Source organism: Macaca thibetana, chromosome 7 (assembly GCF_024542745.1).
Source record: "Macaca thibetana thibetana isolate TM-01 chromosome 7, ASM2454274v1, whole genome shotgun sequence".
Classification (NCBI taxonomy): domain Eukaryota; kingdom Metazoa; phylum Chordata; class Mammalia; order Primates; family Cercopithecidae; genus Macaca; species Macaca thibetana.
The window spans coordinates 94,327,170-94,343,208 of NC_065584.1; the positions used below are offsets into that span (position 1 = coordinate 94,327,170).

Consider the following 16,039-nt stretch of genomic DNA (forward strand, 5'->3'; position numbering starts at 1 on the left):
GTCCCATTCTTCCCAACATGTTTCTGAAGGAACTTGGTATTTCTGTCTGCAGATTTTCAGGTCCAGGACCCGTCAATCAGATTTCAGATTCTAATAAAGTCCAAGAGTCTCTCCACTTTGGTTTGTCTTAGCTGTTTCATCAATGAGCCCCTCCCCTGTTCCCAGCAAATTGCACACTTATTCCCACTTAAAAAGAGAAAAAAAAAAGAGAGAGAGAGAGAAAGAAAATAATAATAATAAAAAAAACCCTTCCCACTGATTCTAATGACATCTTCAGTCATTAATGAGTTAATAAAAATCTCGAAGTCATCTGGGCTAGATAAGAAGGAAGAAAGAAAAGTATTGTACTGTAATGACAGGCTCTCGAGCTGCCCTCTGAGATGTCATGGGTCAGTCATGTTAAGAATGTGTGCGTCCAATCATCTGCTGATTTTTATCAGCAAGCCCTCCAGCAGGAGCTGACAAGGGCCAGTTTGGGAGTCACAATGAACAAACAATGACTTTTTGGATTGTTGGGGGCTGTGTAATAGAGTGAGGGGTTTACATATACTAAAACATGATGACATTAGCAATCAATATACCAATTACTGGACAAGTTATTGGAGGAGGCATTCACGTGTCTTCAGCCTGCTTGCACTTTGAAGGGGCCTCTAGCAGGGAGAGTCCATGTGTCCAGAGGCAGGCAAAGGTTCAAGACCTCAGGCCCAGATCTAAAAGGCAAGCCCCTCTTCTCAGGTTGAAGTAGCCCAGAGTTGCGTGATTTGAATCCCCTGGGGAGTTTATTAAAAATACAGATTCCCGACTTTCCTTCCTGGAGATTCCATCTCAGGAGTCTGGGGCTAAGGGTGGGACTTAGTGTTTTTAACAAAGATTCCAGGTAATCCTGATTGGGGGTGTTAGGGAACTGCTGTACAGTTGTAATTCCCAAAGTGCTGTCCCCCAGGCAGAGCAGCTGCATTCCTATCACCTGGGAGCTTGTTGCAAATGCACTTTCTTGGGGCCCTCCTTAAACCCACTGAAACTGAAACTCACTAGGGGTGGGGCCCAGAGATCAGTGTTTTAACACAGCCCCCAGGTGATTCTGATGCACTCTGCAGTTTGAGAACCAAGGCTGCAGTACAAAGATTCTGCCAAGGTGTTGCAACACAGCTCTGTCATCTGTAGCCTCTGAGGCTCCTCATGGGTAATTTGTTACTTGTACTAGTTAGAGTGCTGGAGTTTGCAAATGATTTACTTAAAAAAATTAAATTAGAGTAGATCCAAGATTATCTTCACAATCATGCCACTCTCACTTGCATACTGCTAGGCGTTCTTGAATGATCTTGATGTATGAGTGACTTTGATTATAGAATAGGAAGAATAAACATAGCTTTTGTCTATTATTTGAAGTAGAAAGAAAGAGTGGATTTGTACATAATCTTAAAAGAAAAGGAGTCCATAAGAAAAATAAATGTACATGAAGCATTTATTTGATGTATGACTAATATTTATCTAGGTAACCAGTGCCATTTGTGAAACCCGTGGGCAAATTAGTGAGGTCTACTGTTTTTGTCTTTGGTAGCCACAGACCATGCAACATGTCTTAATTAGAAGAGGAGAATATGCATGGCCCAAGGTCAGCATATCCTTAGAAGAGGAATGGCAAAGACCTTCTTGCAGTTGGGTTGGGACTTCCTTTATTCAGCCAAGGGTCCTCCTAAAGGGGCTTGCTAAACTTTCAAAAGAGGTGGACTCGTTTGTCAGCCATGCAATAGATTTAAATCAGTGTTCTCCAGAATACGTTTGAAAGAGTAATTCCGTGTCTCAAAACATCGATTTAAAAAAATGTCCGGGGTCAAGTTAGAAAGAGTAGATTAACCTGAGTTAAATAGGAGTGTCTGCAGCAGGGCTCCCAAAAGCCTCCAGCACATTACAACGCACTGTGAATCCCCAGGACATTTGATCTTCAATAGATTTGATTACCCAAACCATTTTATAAAGGAGAAGCTTGTAGCATTGGAGTTCAAGGAATAGACTTTCAGGAGACACAGATTCTTATCTCCTAAGATGGCAAATACCTGTCGGTAGAAGCTAGTTCTTTTATATGTTGTATAGTAAGGAACCTCTTCCTTTATTCTAATTTTTCAAACCCTCTGTGTCTGGCATCAGGATTCATTATGTGGTGGCTTGATGCCAGCAAAAAGGTTCATGTGACACTCACCAAAGAGTTAAATAAGTTGTCCAGTTGTTGATGGTTTGGTTAAATTATCCCTGAATTTTTGGCATATCTCCCAGAACAGGTACTCATAAAAAAAGAAAGAAAGAAACCAGGGTTTTACTAAGTGAGATTACATTGTGTTTTCATATATGAGAGATAATTCCAGTGCAACTACTTGCCTGTACCCAGAAACTGGTTGCATAAGCAGATGGGCATTGGACTGGGCCTGATGTTAGAAAGTACTTCTGCCCCCTCCATTGACAGTACTTCCCTGGTCTTTTCTAGTTCACAGGGCTCCAGATGGCCATAGCTGTGTCAGCCATCTTTGTCCCTGCACTGGCTATTTCTGAAGGTGAAAGGTTGGGGATATGTATTACAGAGGGCAGGCCAGGAGGGATATAAGCACATTACTTGTTGTAAAATTTCTTTTCTAGAAATTATGGCCAGAGCTGTGCATTAATGCCAAATGTTAATTCTTGCCGGGGACATGATGTCTTATAAATGTTATGAAAGAATATCATTTTTCCTGTAGCAGTGCAGGTACTTTTAAGGCCGTGTTAAGAAAAGGGCTAGTTTCCCCATAACATCTGCAGGTCACCTGCTTGCTTGTAAATCGCCTCTATGCTAACATCCCTTCCAACTGTTACACAATAGTTAGAAGAAATTGTCACATGGTAGAAAGAATAGAACTTAGCTGACATTTGAAAGATGTGTAAAGATTAAAAGCAAACAAACAAAAATTCCTCCAAAATAAAACAACCCCACCACCCTTGTTAATATTTGTCACCTTTTCTACATAGTTTTACAAGTCTCTGCAAGACTCAGAACTCATTAGGATGTGTCTCTCAACTAAAAATAATAGAGCAGATTCAACTTTGGGAGGTCCTAAAGCCCTTTTTTCATCTCCTTTGTAAATATATCCCCATAGACACCACATGTGCTTCCAAGCTTTCCAGACACAAGGCGTTTGTATGACGGGATTCACTCTACACCCTCGCAGAATAGAGCAGAAGTTCAACATAGTTAACAGAGATCTACCCACCACTGGTCTGGTTTGTTATGTAGTTGAATATTTCTCCCCTTTATATTCTTTGAAATGTTTTGAATTAAAATAGCTTACTCAAGGTCACTGAAGGCATATGGTCCTGCTCAAAACTTTAAACAAAACATTAGTTTTTACAACCTTTTGTAATTTGGTATTGTATACAATATAGTTATATGCAGAGTTTCTGTAATCTTTTCAGTGGGTGACAGAAATATGAGAAGCAAATTTATAAGCCATTTAGTGAAGCATTTAATCAATTTCATGCATAGGAAATAACTCCGATTGCTTTGCTTTATCAATCTTTCTCTCCAGCAAAACTCTTAAGTCAACAGGATCTCCAAACACTGCCTGGGTGGGGGAGGGGCTGGGGGCGGGGTGGGGAGCAGGCAGGCACCTTTCCCTGCACACAAATGTCAGCGACTTCAAAAGTCTGCCTAAAACGGGCTTGCCAGCATCTATGAGGCTTCTGGAGGCTGTTAATGTGTTTCAGAAAGAAAGCACGGGTCTAATGTTTAGAGGAAGTTTTCAAGGCCTTTTACTGTAAAGTTATTCATTAAACACCCTTTTCCCAGAGTGACTCTCACACGCTCAGCAGTGCAGACTGTGTTCAACATTAGGCTCGAAGAAGTAGTTTTGTAAAAACTGTTTCGGTGGTGGTTATTACTTTTAAATACATGAAAACTGAAACGACTCACATTAAAACTTAACTTCTGAATTAAGAAGTTGAAGCGATGTGACCAAAATACCTGAGATTCACCAAAGGGTCCTATTACAAGCAGAGATGTTTTAGCGGTTTTCAGGATACTTGAATTGTTTTTTAGAGTTCATGTTCCAATTCTCTTTTTGAATTGCTTGAAAGATTAATCCATCTCTTGGCTACTTTTCTGTCATGTGCTGGAATGTCTCTTATGACATTTTACCCCAAACACCATCAAGTTTTTAAGTGAAAAAGTCATAAGGGAGCAAAAGATGATTTTGCCAATAATCATTATCTGCTAAACTGTATTAACATTGCATTAGCTCTACCTTGTCCTCTAAAATGGGAACCGATATAAAGGTATTGCAGATATAGTTTCTAATTTAGAAAATAATTTGCTTCCACTGATTTTTGAACCTAGAAAAATATTCCAGTGAATAAATTCTAGTCTAGTTCCGTTTTTTTTTTTTTTTTTTTTTTTTTTTTTGAGACGGAGTCTTGCTCTGTTGCCCAGGCTGGAGTGCCAGTGGCATGATCTTGGCTCACTGCAACCTCCGCCTCCTGGGTTCAAGCAATTCTCCTGCCTCAGCCTCCCGAGTACTGGAACTACAGGTGGCCACCACCACGCCCGGCTAATTTTTGTATTTTTAGAAGAGACAGGGTTTCACCATCTTGGCCAGGCTGGTCTTGAACTCCTGACCTCGTGATCCACCCGCCTTGGCCTCCTAAAATGCTGGGATTACAGTCGTGAGCCACCGCGCCCGGCCTAGATTCTTCAGTTCTGATTTTAAATCGGCTCCATTCCTGGACCTCATCTCAGTCTCCTGATGTTTCATTCTGCCTTTTAAATATGACATATGCAAGGATTTACCTGTGTTGGCAGTTCAGTGGCATGCCATTGATATTTATTTTGCTGTACTATTTAACTTGTGGGGGTCCCATCATTATATTGAACAGAGTTGCCTTGATAATCTTGCATAAAATTGGCAGCTCTTCGGGAAACTGGCTATGCAAGTAGCTTGGCTGATTTGTCTATCTCTCTGTCTCTCTGTCCTTCTATCTCTCTATGTATCTATTGTTCTATCTTTCTATTGTTATTCAACGATTAGGTCCTGCATTACACCAGTGCCTTTATTGACTTTTTTAAACAATCGTTTTGAAAGATATCTTTGGTGTAAGATCTGATATTTAATGCGAAAAAGGACTCCCTAGAACTAAGAAATTTAAAATTTTCAAATAAATTTTGAAACACCAAACAATTACCATATACTTATTCTACTTGTAAATATTAAGGTATTAGAGGATAAGGCTAAAGTGCTCTTTGCTATGACTTCTCTGCCTCCCTTGATGTGATCTATGTTACCAAGGCTATGCATCTTGCCAGTCCCTTTTCTGTCCAAATGAGTCAACAAAATGTGCCATATTGTATGTATCATTGTGCATTTGTTATTTTCACTTATCCGTGTTTTGGAGATCTTACCTGGTTAGGAGAAACAGGTATACCCCATTCTTTCTAACTGCTTAGAGAATTTCCCATGATGTGGGTAGACCATGCTCTCTGAGTTTTTCTCCTATGATGGGCATGTGGATTCCTCCTACCTTTTCACTATTACAAATAGCACATTAGTAAATATCCTGGTACATACTTCCTGTGTACTCTAGTATTCCTCATATGCCCGTATGCATAATACAATACTCTTATGCCATGAGTACTTCTCTACATGGACACTTAAAGTGAAACTGCTGGGTCATAAGTATGCATAGTTTATGTTTTACTAGTTACTGCCATATTATCCAGCAATTTTAATTTTAAATGAAAGTCCTACCATAATCTCTGATACAGCTTTTCTCAACTCTACTGAAACCTACACATTGCTACAGCCAGTCTCATTTTCTGTTAATAATTTTGCTTCTGCTTCTCCAAGAAGACGGAAACCATCCAGAATGCCTTTGCTACTGAGCTTTTCCTTTTCTAGGGCAAGCTGGGGCCAGGCAGGCTAATCACGGGGGCATAGCCAGATGTTCAGAAACAGGGCTGCTCAGGGCCATTGAGGTGACCAGACATTCAGAAACTGGGGGGCATCAGGTCAACAAAAGAAGCCTGTTTGTCTTTTAAAAATGCATCAATAAAGTCAGTGACACATTTTCATTTTGATCATAACACTGATGTCCAAATTCAAACAATTGTCTCAGCCAGTTTTATAGCTGAGGCCTACACATTTTTACTATTTTTCAAAGACAGCCTTGGGGGCAAGGTAGAAAGACTTATAATCAGATTTGTGGTGATTGTTTAGGATTTAGGGCCCAGGAAGGGGATGCTCCTGGGAACAACTTTCCTTGTCCCCTTCACCCAGTGTTTTTCTGGTCCTCTGCACAGTGTTTTATACCCGTGACCTCCTTCCCAGTCTTATTGCTGCCTCTTCATTCAGACTCACCTTTAAATTGTTCTGGTGGCTTCATATTAATTTGTCTCTGCTAGTCTTTTCTTCCTTCCATCCATTTTACCCTGCTAAATCTTCATGAAGTACAAATCTGGTTTTTAGTATTTTTGTTTGTTTGTTTTTGAGAGACAGTGTCTCCCTCAGTTACCCAGGCTGGAGTGCAGTGGCACAATCATAGCTCACTGGAGCCTTGAACTCCTGGACTCAAGTGATCTCCCACCTCAGCCTCTGGAGTAGCTAGTACCACAGGCATGCACCACCATGCCCAGCTAACTATTTTTTATTTTTCGTGGATATGGGGTCTCACCATGTTGCCCCAGGCTGGTCTCCAATTTCTGGGATCAATCCATCCTCCCACCTTGGCCTCCCAAAGTGCTGAGATTGCAAGCACGAACCATCCTTCTGGTCCCAATCTGGTTTTGATTGGCTATTGTATAACATAGCTTCTTATTACTTGTACTCTTTATCTTGCCATTCAAAGTCCTCCATGATTTTTTCCAAAATTGTCTTTTAAAACTTCCTTTCTTCTTCTCTTTTATGTATATTTTAGCTTAGCAAAACGAAATGGTTACCCTTCCCTCAACTTTCCTGCTTCTTTACTCTTCCCTTGGCCAGAATGCCCTTTCCTCAACTGCAGAAAAATCCGTGTCTTCAAAGTCAGGCCACTCCATGAGGCTTTTTCTGTCTTCCTCATTTTCCACCAAATGAGTGTGACTGTTAATAGAAGACAATGACAGGGATTAAAATGGGAGAGGGAGGCCGGGTGCAGTGTCTCACGCCTGTAATCCCAGCACTTTGGGAAGCCAAGGCGGGCGGATCAACTGAGGTCGGGTGTTCGAGACCAGCCTGACCAACATGGAGAAACCCCGTCTCTACTAAAAATACAAAATTAGCCGGGCTTGTTGGCACATGCCTATAATCCCAGCTACTGGGGAGGCTGAGGCAAGATAATCGTTTGAACCCGGGAGGCGGAGGTTGTGGTGAGCCAAGATCGCACCATTGCACTCCAGCCTGGGCAACAAGCATGAAACTCCGTCTAAAAAAAAAAAAAAAATCGGAGAGGAAAACCAGAAGTCAGAGGTTGGGCTAACCTCTAAGTCCTAAGTGAAATGGCTTGATCCAGTATAACTTAAATAAGGGTTACACACATTCTAAGTGATGGATGTGTTTTCCACTCCACAGTCTAAAACAGAATGTGAAAATGTAATCTAATTGTAACTGTATTAAAATGTTATGCTACAGTTAAGTCTCTGTTCAGCTCCTACTCTAGTGCAGGCATCTAATCAGGAAATGGCCTCCTGTATAACCCATGGATTGTTTGTAACTCAGAACCCTTAAGTGCAATGAAGCTAACCCCATATATATTAATAACATATTTAGACTATGTTATGTATACCAATTCAGAGATGAAAATGATACTTTGAGTCTATTAGTAGAACATGTACTTTCAGCTGATTTTTAAGATAAAAAGGATCTGTTTTATACAGTTGTCTCTACCCTTTTCTGCCTGTTCCCCCTGTAACTAATGGTATACATTTATGAGAAGCCTCGTGGAAGTTAGCCATGGAATCCTGGTCTTGCACGTGCTTTTTTTTTTTTTTTTCTTTAAGGATTACTGTCAAATGTTGGGATTGAATCTCTAAAATTAGCTTTTAGAATTTATGTATAATAATGAAAAATTGGAAGCCAACTATATGTCCAAGAATAGTAGATTGATTCCATACATATAACATATCAATATTGAAATATTATATGGGCTTTAAAATGTTATAAACTCTATATTAATATTGAAAAAAGTTTTAGGGTAATCTTAAGGACAGTTAAAAGGCAAACCCATATTTAAACTTAACTTTATATGGACTGTGAACTTGTCAGGGTGATAGATTGAGAAGTTATTTTATTTCTTAAAAAAATTTTAAAATGTGGGCAAGCTGCATTGGCTCATTTCTGTAAACTCAGAACTTTGGGAGGCTGAGGCAGGCAGATCACTTGAGGTCAGGGGTTCAAGAGTAGCCTGGCCAACATGGCAAAACCTCATCTCTACTAAAAATACAAAAGTTAGCTGGGTGTGGTGGCACGTGCCTGTAGTCCCAGCTACTCTGGAGGCTGAGGGAGTAGAATTGCTTGAACCCAGGAGGCAGAGGTTACAGTGAGCCGAGATTATGCCACTGCATCCCAGTTTGGGTGACAAAGCAAGACTCCATCTAAAAAAAAAAAAAAAAATTAATGTTATATTGAGTGGACATTGAAATCCAAGCATTACAGTAGCTGTATTGCTCCTAGCTGAGTGGAGAGAGCTGGATCAGAGAAAGCGGATTCTGTCTTTTCCTAGCCTCAGAAAGGCAGCTGGAAGGGTTCCCCCAAAACTAGGGAAGAGCACACATTGCTCTTGCAAACAAGGAACTTGAGATGGGTAAACTTAAAAACCACCCTGATTTCACTTGAGGACACTGGTTTAAATAGACACTTATAAGAGAAACCTGAAGCCTCAGTATAAGGGTAGAACTCATTATAGCTATTCCTGCTACTAAAAACACACCCAGATATCCTGATTTTTATAGACTGATTATCTTATGAGAGAGGATGAAGAAAACTAACCAATGGGATTGCCAACGCACCTTACTAGTCTTTGAGGAACTGTAAAAAATGGAAGAATTAGTGGAAATTTAGAGATATGCAAATGATGTTTTACTTTCCAAAAATATTCTGAAGGTGAATTTTGGAATGAAACACTTGATAGCCCATGAATTAGATGTTGAGCTTCAACAGAATTTAGTATACATTTTTAATTGGATATTTGGTAAACCTTTATCGGAGGATGATGGAAATCTAGAACATTAGACTGAGAAGGAAGTTGGAAATAGAAACAGTTCACTTAGATCCCTCATGGATTCACTAAAAACAGCTCAAGTCATGCTGACTTATTATTTTTTTTTTTCTGATAAGGTGAATGTGTGGTAGTAAGGGATACTATAAACCAGAAAACTGTAGTCTCTTCAAACTGTAAAGTCTAGAGGAAATCACCAGGGGATCTTGTTATTTAACCAAATGCAGATTCTGAGTCAGTAGATCTGGGGTTGGGTCTCAGTTTCTGCATTCTTAAGAGACTCCCAGGTGACACGGATGCTGCAGGCTCATGGGCCATACTTTGAATAGCAAGATTTTAGACCATGGGCCCCTAACACAGCTTGTTAAAAACCGGGTTTATGCCCTCTATGCCCAAAGTGTCTGATTCCACAGGTACAAGATTCTACTTTTTTTCAAGTGTCCAAGGTAATTGTATTGCATGATCTCGTGAGGAACCATAGCATCAGATACTACATAACCAGTCACAATACACAATATCATTATAGTTCTTTTTTATTTGATTTGATTTTTTAAGACAGGATCTCGCTGTGTCACCCATGCTGGAGTGCAGTGGTGTGATGTCAGTTCACTCACTATAACCTCCGACTCCCACGTTCAAGCAATTCTCCTGCCTCAGCCTCCTGAGTAGCTGGCACTACAGGCACCCACCACCACACCTGCCTAATTTTTGCATTTTTTAAGTCGAGTCAGGGTTTCACCATGACCAGGCTGGTCTGGAACTCCTGACCTCTGGTGATCTGACTGCCTTGGCCTCCCAAAGTGCTGGGATTACAGGTATGAGCCACTGTGTCCAACCACTATCATTATAGTTTTTATAGTCAGTTGTATTTATAATTGATTGGACCTTTTTTTTTATTCTAGATAAAATTAATTACTTCTACCATGGTACAACTTCTTTACCTTGTACATTATTGCATATTTTATGTTTTATTCTTGCACACTTTGGCTCCCAATAGCCATGCTCTTTTACCAACACACCCTTAGTAGAATTTGTATGCACAGTTACATTTTTTGGAATGGAATTGAGCATTGACTTGTTCTACATCCCTAAGCCTCAGCCTCTCCTATGGTCAGTGAACACGATAATACCTGCTTTATTCGGGATCAAATAAGAATAACGTGAAAGAATGTCCACGGCCTGACCTTGTAAATCTGTAACTCTAGGTTCTAGGCTGTTCCCTGCCAAATTTGACATGGCCTCAGACAAGTTGTCAGATGTCTCTGATCCTCTCTCTTGCACCAATAGCAAAAGAGCTTTTAAATGTATAAAGTGCTAAATAAACTTGAGAGAGTTTTATTGTGAGCAGTAGAAAAATGCATTACTTTTTAATTTAATGAAATGAATATCCAAAATTAATTGAACAGCGTTAAATTAATTAATATATCATTAATTTTTACACGAATTCTCTCCATTAGCAGTGTGTCTTATAAATGTTTGCTAGAGGGGTCTTATATGTAAGCATTACTCACTGGCAGAAGATTCTCACCTAATACATGTGCTAAATTTCCATCTTCTTGCACAATTCTGGCTGAGGATCATATTATTCCAGCCTTAGTTGTCCCCGAGGTATGCAGGAATTTCTTTCTTTTGTATTGTGCAACCCATTGTGAAAGCACAGTGCCATCAGCGCTGCTATGTGTGTGTTGCTAGAAGTATAATTTTCTATACCTGTTTGGCTTGGGCCGGAGAAAGAAACCAATAATTGCATGTTGACCTTGCTTGCTGTTTCTAGGGCCACTATATCCCACTAGGCTGTAAAATCAGCATTTCTGCGATGCCTATCTTATTTGTGCCATTCTTTACCTGAACATTCTTTCCTATGGTGAATTTCAGAGAGAAGAAATACAGATAACTATTTTTTAAAAGCTAACTGACCTAAATGAAGACCTAGACTGAAGGAAGTCCAGCTGCCTACGTTTAAATATAAATTCACAATGACCCAGATTAATAGACCTTTGAGCCAGAGAAAGGTTGAAAATGGTGAAGGCAACTGAGATACAGTAGGTGAAGAATAGGGGCTCTGGGGCCACATGGCCCGGGCTCTTATTCAGCTCCACTGCCTTCTGTGTGGGTAATCTTTGGTTAGTTAGCTCACTTTGCTAAGCTTCAGCTTCCTTCTCTGTGCAAACAGGATTTAAGGAGGTAATCAATTCTGCTAGAATCTATACCTGGCAGAAAGAGAGTTTAGTTTTTCCTCCCAAAGCACCACAAATGCTTAGAAAAGTCTCAAGCACACAATAGGTGCTCAGTTGATGTTTGTTGAATGAATAGCTTTCTTCCAGAATGATAGAAAATACGTGTCTTCCTTAAGGTCCTGCAAAATGTTTTTCTACGTGCCTTCTCTTCTGCGCACTGCTTCACTGGAATGTTTTTATTGTTCTTTAACAGTGAATGGCCCCAGCATTTTGTTTATCATGCCAGAGATAAACCAGGGCACGATTAAAAGTCTAAACCTTTCCGTGGGCTTCCACATCATCTGAAGTGTTTATTGACTTGAACTAAAGTAGATGCAACAATTTGAAGCTTCAACCAAGTTTAGTCTTTTTTTCTTTTTTTACTGTTTACAAAACAAGATATTTTATGGAAGTAATTTATACATTGAATAGAAGAGGGCTATTCCCAATATTATCTTTATCTTGTAGACATAAATAACAAACAACTCCGGTAATCAAAATTTACTGCAATTGTAATAGATTTTGGCAGAGTTTATGTATTGTATGCAATGCTAACATAATGCTGAGTTTCAAGGATAGAGGCCAGGATTCCTAGTTTGGCTTTGTTAAATGGGGGGAAAAAATCACTACTGTATTCGTAGTGTTTACTACATTCAAGAGATTAATTCTCATAAATAAAATTGTTTATACCAGCTTCTAATCAGAAAGTTGAAATTATCTGTGGCAATGTAGCCCACTAAAAACTTGTATACTATGAAAATATTTCAATAATTAATGCATGCTCCATCTAGAGTAATCGACAGTGAGGTCATAAATGTAATGGGCCATCTGTGTTTGATTTGTACATGAAAATGCTTAAAGGGATAGGCAGGTAATTCAAGCTTCCCTGGCAAGTAAGATTTGCTCCAACTTCTCCAAGTAGCAGTGCCATTTATTAGATTTTTTCTTTTTTCTTAAAGTTTTCTTCAGGTTTTTATTTGATCTATGTACTTCTCACTGTTTCTTGTTCTAATGCAACAATCCCTTTTAGAGTTTTTGGTACTCTAAAACCAAATTAAATTGGCTCATAGTCATTCTTAACAATTATACTTGGTTCCCCTAATTTTTTTTTTTTTTTGAGATTAGGGTCTCACTCTGTCACCCACAATGGAGTGCAGTGGCACAATCATAGCTAAGTGCAGCCTCAACCTCCCAGGCTCAAGTGAACCTCCCACCTCAGTCTCCCAAGTAGCTGGGACTACAGGTGTGAGCCACCATGCATAACTAATTTTTTAGTTTTTTTGTAGAGACAGAGTCTTGCCATATTGCCCAGGCTGGTCACAAACTCTTGTGCTCAAGCAGTCCTCCCACCTCAGCCTCCCAAGGAGCTGGAATTATAGGCATGCACCACCACGCCCTGCCTCCTAATCATTTCAATGGCAACTTGAAAGCCACATGTCTTATTACAATATTATTAGAGGCTCACTCCAGTGACTAATTCTTCTCTGTCTGACCACTTCAAACTTTATTATTGCAGTTTTTGCTTTTTTGTCAGTTAACAATTAACCAGCCCTGCTTATACGTGTTAACGAAGAGTGATAGGACCAATAGGAATCTTAGTCATGGTTTTGTAACTCGCCCCTGTGAGCATGGAGCAGAATCTCTTATTTCTGGATGTAAGACAATCTCTATTAACATCAAAGGAGGTTTTAGGATTTTCTATGGAAGAAAACCAAAGAGCATTGAATAATTGCTGAGACCTGGACCCAAAAATGTGTCCAGGTACACACTTTCAACTAGAATTTACCAGGATTTATCATCTGCTGGGTACTGTGCTAGGCACTGAGGACATAGTGAATGAAACCAACAAGGTTCCCATTCTCATGGTTCTTATACGCTAGTAAATGTGACTTCCTCATTAGAGGTACTCTTAAGTTCTACAACTAGGAAACTAAATAGATTATCTCCCTTCGTAGCCCCCCCAAATCCATATCTCCTCCTGTATTGCCTGTTCGGGGAAAATAAGCTACCATCTACTCAGTCACTCAATGCAAGAACCTAGGGTCATCCTGGACGATTCTCTTCCTCTTTCCTCTTCATCAAGGTGATTCACAAGTTCTGCCTCCGCTGTTTGTCATCACCTGACTCTTCTTCCTTCTCTTCATCCCTACCCATACAGCCACAGTCTTAATTCAGTTCCTAAAATTTTTTTTGCCTAGAATCTTGCAACAGCATCCAGTATTAATTCCTTACCATTCTATTCTTCATACTGCTGCTATAGTGATATTTTAAACATTATAATGTTAATAAGATAATGTCATTTCTCTGTAGAAAGTCCTTACTGTAAGAGTTCTACAATTGTCTTGGAGACAAAACTCAGACTTTTAACATGGTGTACAAGAAAAACTTTTGCTAACATGGCCTGAACCCGTTTCTACTATGCCATCTGTTGCCACAAATCCAGCTCTCCAGTCCTGCAGAAGTCTATTTGCTAGGCACATTATACGTTAGTGCCTTTGACCATGCAATTCCCCTCGCCTGGAATCCCTGACTTTCCTTCATTCTCTTGCACAATCTCTGTTCACCTGTAAAAGCTACTCCTAGAGATGTTGCTCTTTCTGCACAGTTTCTCTTCCTTGATGCTCGCCTGGGTTATTAGTGGACACTTCTCAGAACACTTCGGGTTCAGCTCTATGGCAGCATGGTGCAGCTCTGTTTACCTGCCCCAGGTGGTCACACAGTGCCTGCATACATATGGGATGTATGCTGAATAGGAGGTATTGAAGGACATTCACTACATGTCCAGCACTGTGTTACTTCTGATCAAAGACACGATAGAATCTAAAGACAATTCTCGACAGTCCTTGTCTTTAAGTGGGGTGGCAACAAGATGCCTACCCCCTACCAATCTGTTATTTATTTGGAACTAATTGTTAAATCACCCTTTTTCTCCACTTTTCCAGGCTAATATTTGTTCAAAGTTTTTAGTTTTTAAAGTAATTCTTAATATTCAGTTATGTCAGTTCTTGCAATTCTTACTTACAAACATATGCCTTTTAATAGCTTTAAGCTGGTGCCCTTAATATTTTTCAAAGGCACCTGAGAAAAGTATAAGAAAAATTTTAAATTCATTTTATTCTAATTTTTGAAGTAGAGATGAGCTTTTCGGTTCCACTGTGGCATTCTACATAATGCCAATCAACCTAACAAAAAGCAAAGCAAACACATACCAACACAGCTCTTCATGTATTGATATTAAACAGATATAATAGCTGGGACTGGACGCGGTAGCTCAGACCCATAACCCCAACACTTTGGGAGGCTGATCTGGGTGCATCACTTGAGGTCACGAGTTCGAGACCAACCTGGCCAACATGGAGAAACCTTGTCTCTACTAAAAATACAAAAATTATCTGGGTGTGGTGTCCTGTGCCTGTAATCCCAGCTACTTGAGAGGCTGAGGCAGGAGAATCACTTAAACACGATAGGCCAAGGTTGCAGTGAGCCAAGATGGCGCCACTGCACTCCGGCCTAAGTGAGAGAGCGACACTCTTCTCAAAAACAAAAAACAAAAAAAACAACAAAATAAAAAGCAAAAAGATGCAATATCTAGATACTTAATTGAAATTTTACTTTTTCAGATACATGCTTGGTTTTGAGCAGACATAATCACCCTCTTTGTTTCCTGTAGAAGTAAACAAAATACAAGACACACTTTTAATCAGAAAAATGTAAATAAAAAAATATAAAATACAAATTTAATAAAAATCTAAATTCAGCTCTTCACTATTTCCTGAACACATGCTCATTAGCTTTCACTATATGAAGTGTACTTCTAGAACGATAAGAAAAAGAGGCACTTTGAAAATTAATGAACGTGATTACAATATGTAGTGAGGCAAAGGGTAGTTTAAGAAACTGCACAGTTATACAAGGAAGAAAATGGGGTGAGAGAGTAAGTGCCCTTCATCCGAGGTTGCTTGTGACATGGCCAAGGGCCTGCAGCGTGCCCTGCATCCTAAGATGCTGGTGATGGGGCAGAGTGGGAGGACTCAGCTCAACCTTTGTTTTTCTTCATGCACCAAGCTAGGGAAGTCAATTTTGCCTTCAACACATAGGACTGATTGTTTTTGATTTCATTAATATGATCAGAAAAAATTTTATATACCTTTCTATGTATTCAAAACATGAAAAGAAGAATCTTAAACAGCTATAGACATTACCACCCAGATGTTTTGAGTTCAAAGTAATTAACAACATGATAGGACACAATAAACAGAGCCATCTTTCAGACAAGTGCACAGCCTGATGAGACAACAGATTAAAGGCTTAATGGGGCCAGGTGTGGGGGCACATGTCTATAATCCAAGCCCCTTGGGAGGTCAAGATGGGAGGATTGCTTGAGGCCAGGAGTTCAAAACCAACCTGGACAACATAACAAGACTCCATGTCTACTCACCCCCCCAAGAAAATTAGCCTGGCATGGTCACACACACCTGTAGTCCCAGCTACTCAGGAGACTGAAGCAAGAGGATTGCTTGAGCCCAGGAGTTTGAGGCTGCAGTGATCATGCCACTGCACTCCAGCCTGGGCAACAAAGTACGACTTTATCTCAAAAAAAAAAAAGTAAAACAAAA

General features: G+C 39.8%; 1 protein-coding gene across 12 annotated transcripts in view; it reads left to right on the top strand.

Annotated features, from left to right (window-relative positions):
• LOC126959365 (uncharacterized) overlaps positions 1 to 16,039 on the top strand; it is a 138,524-nt gene that overhangs the window by 62,055 nt on the left and 60,430 nt on the right. The window lies entirely within an intron of this gene.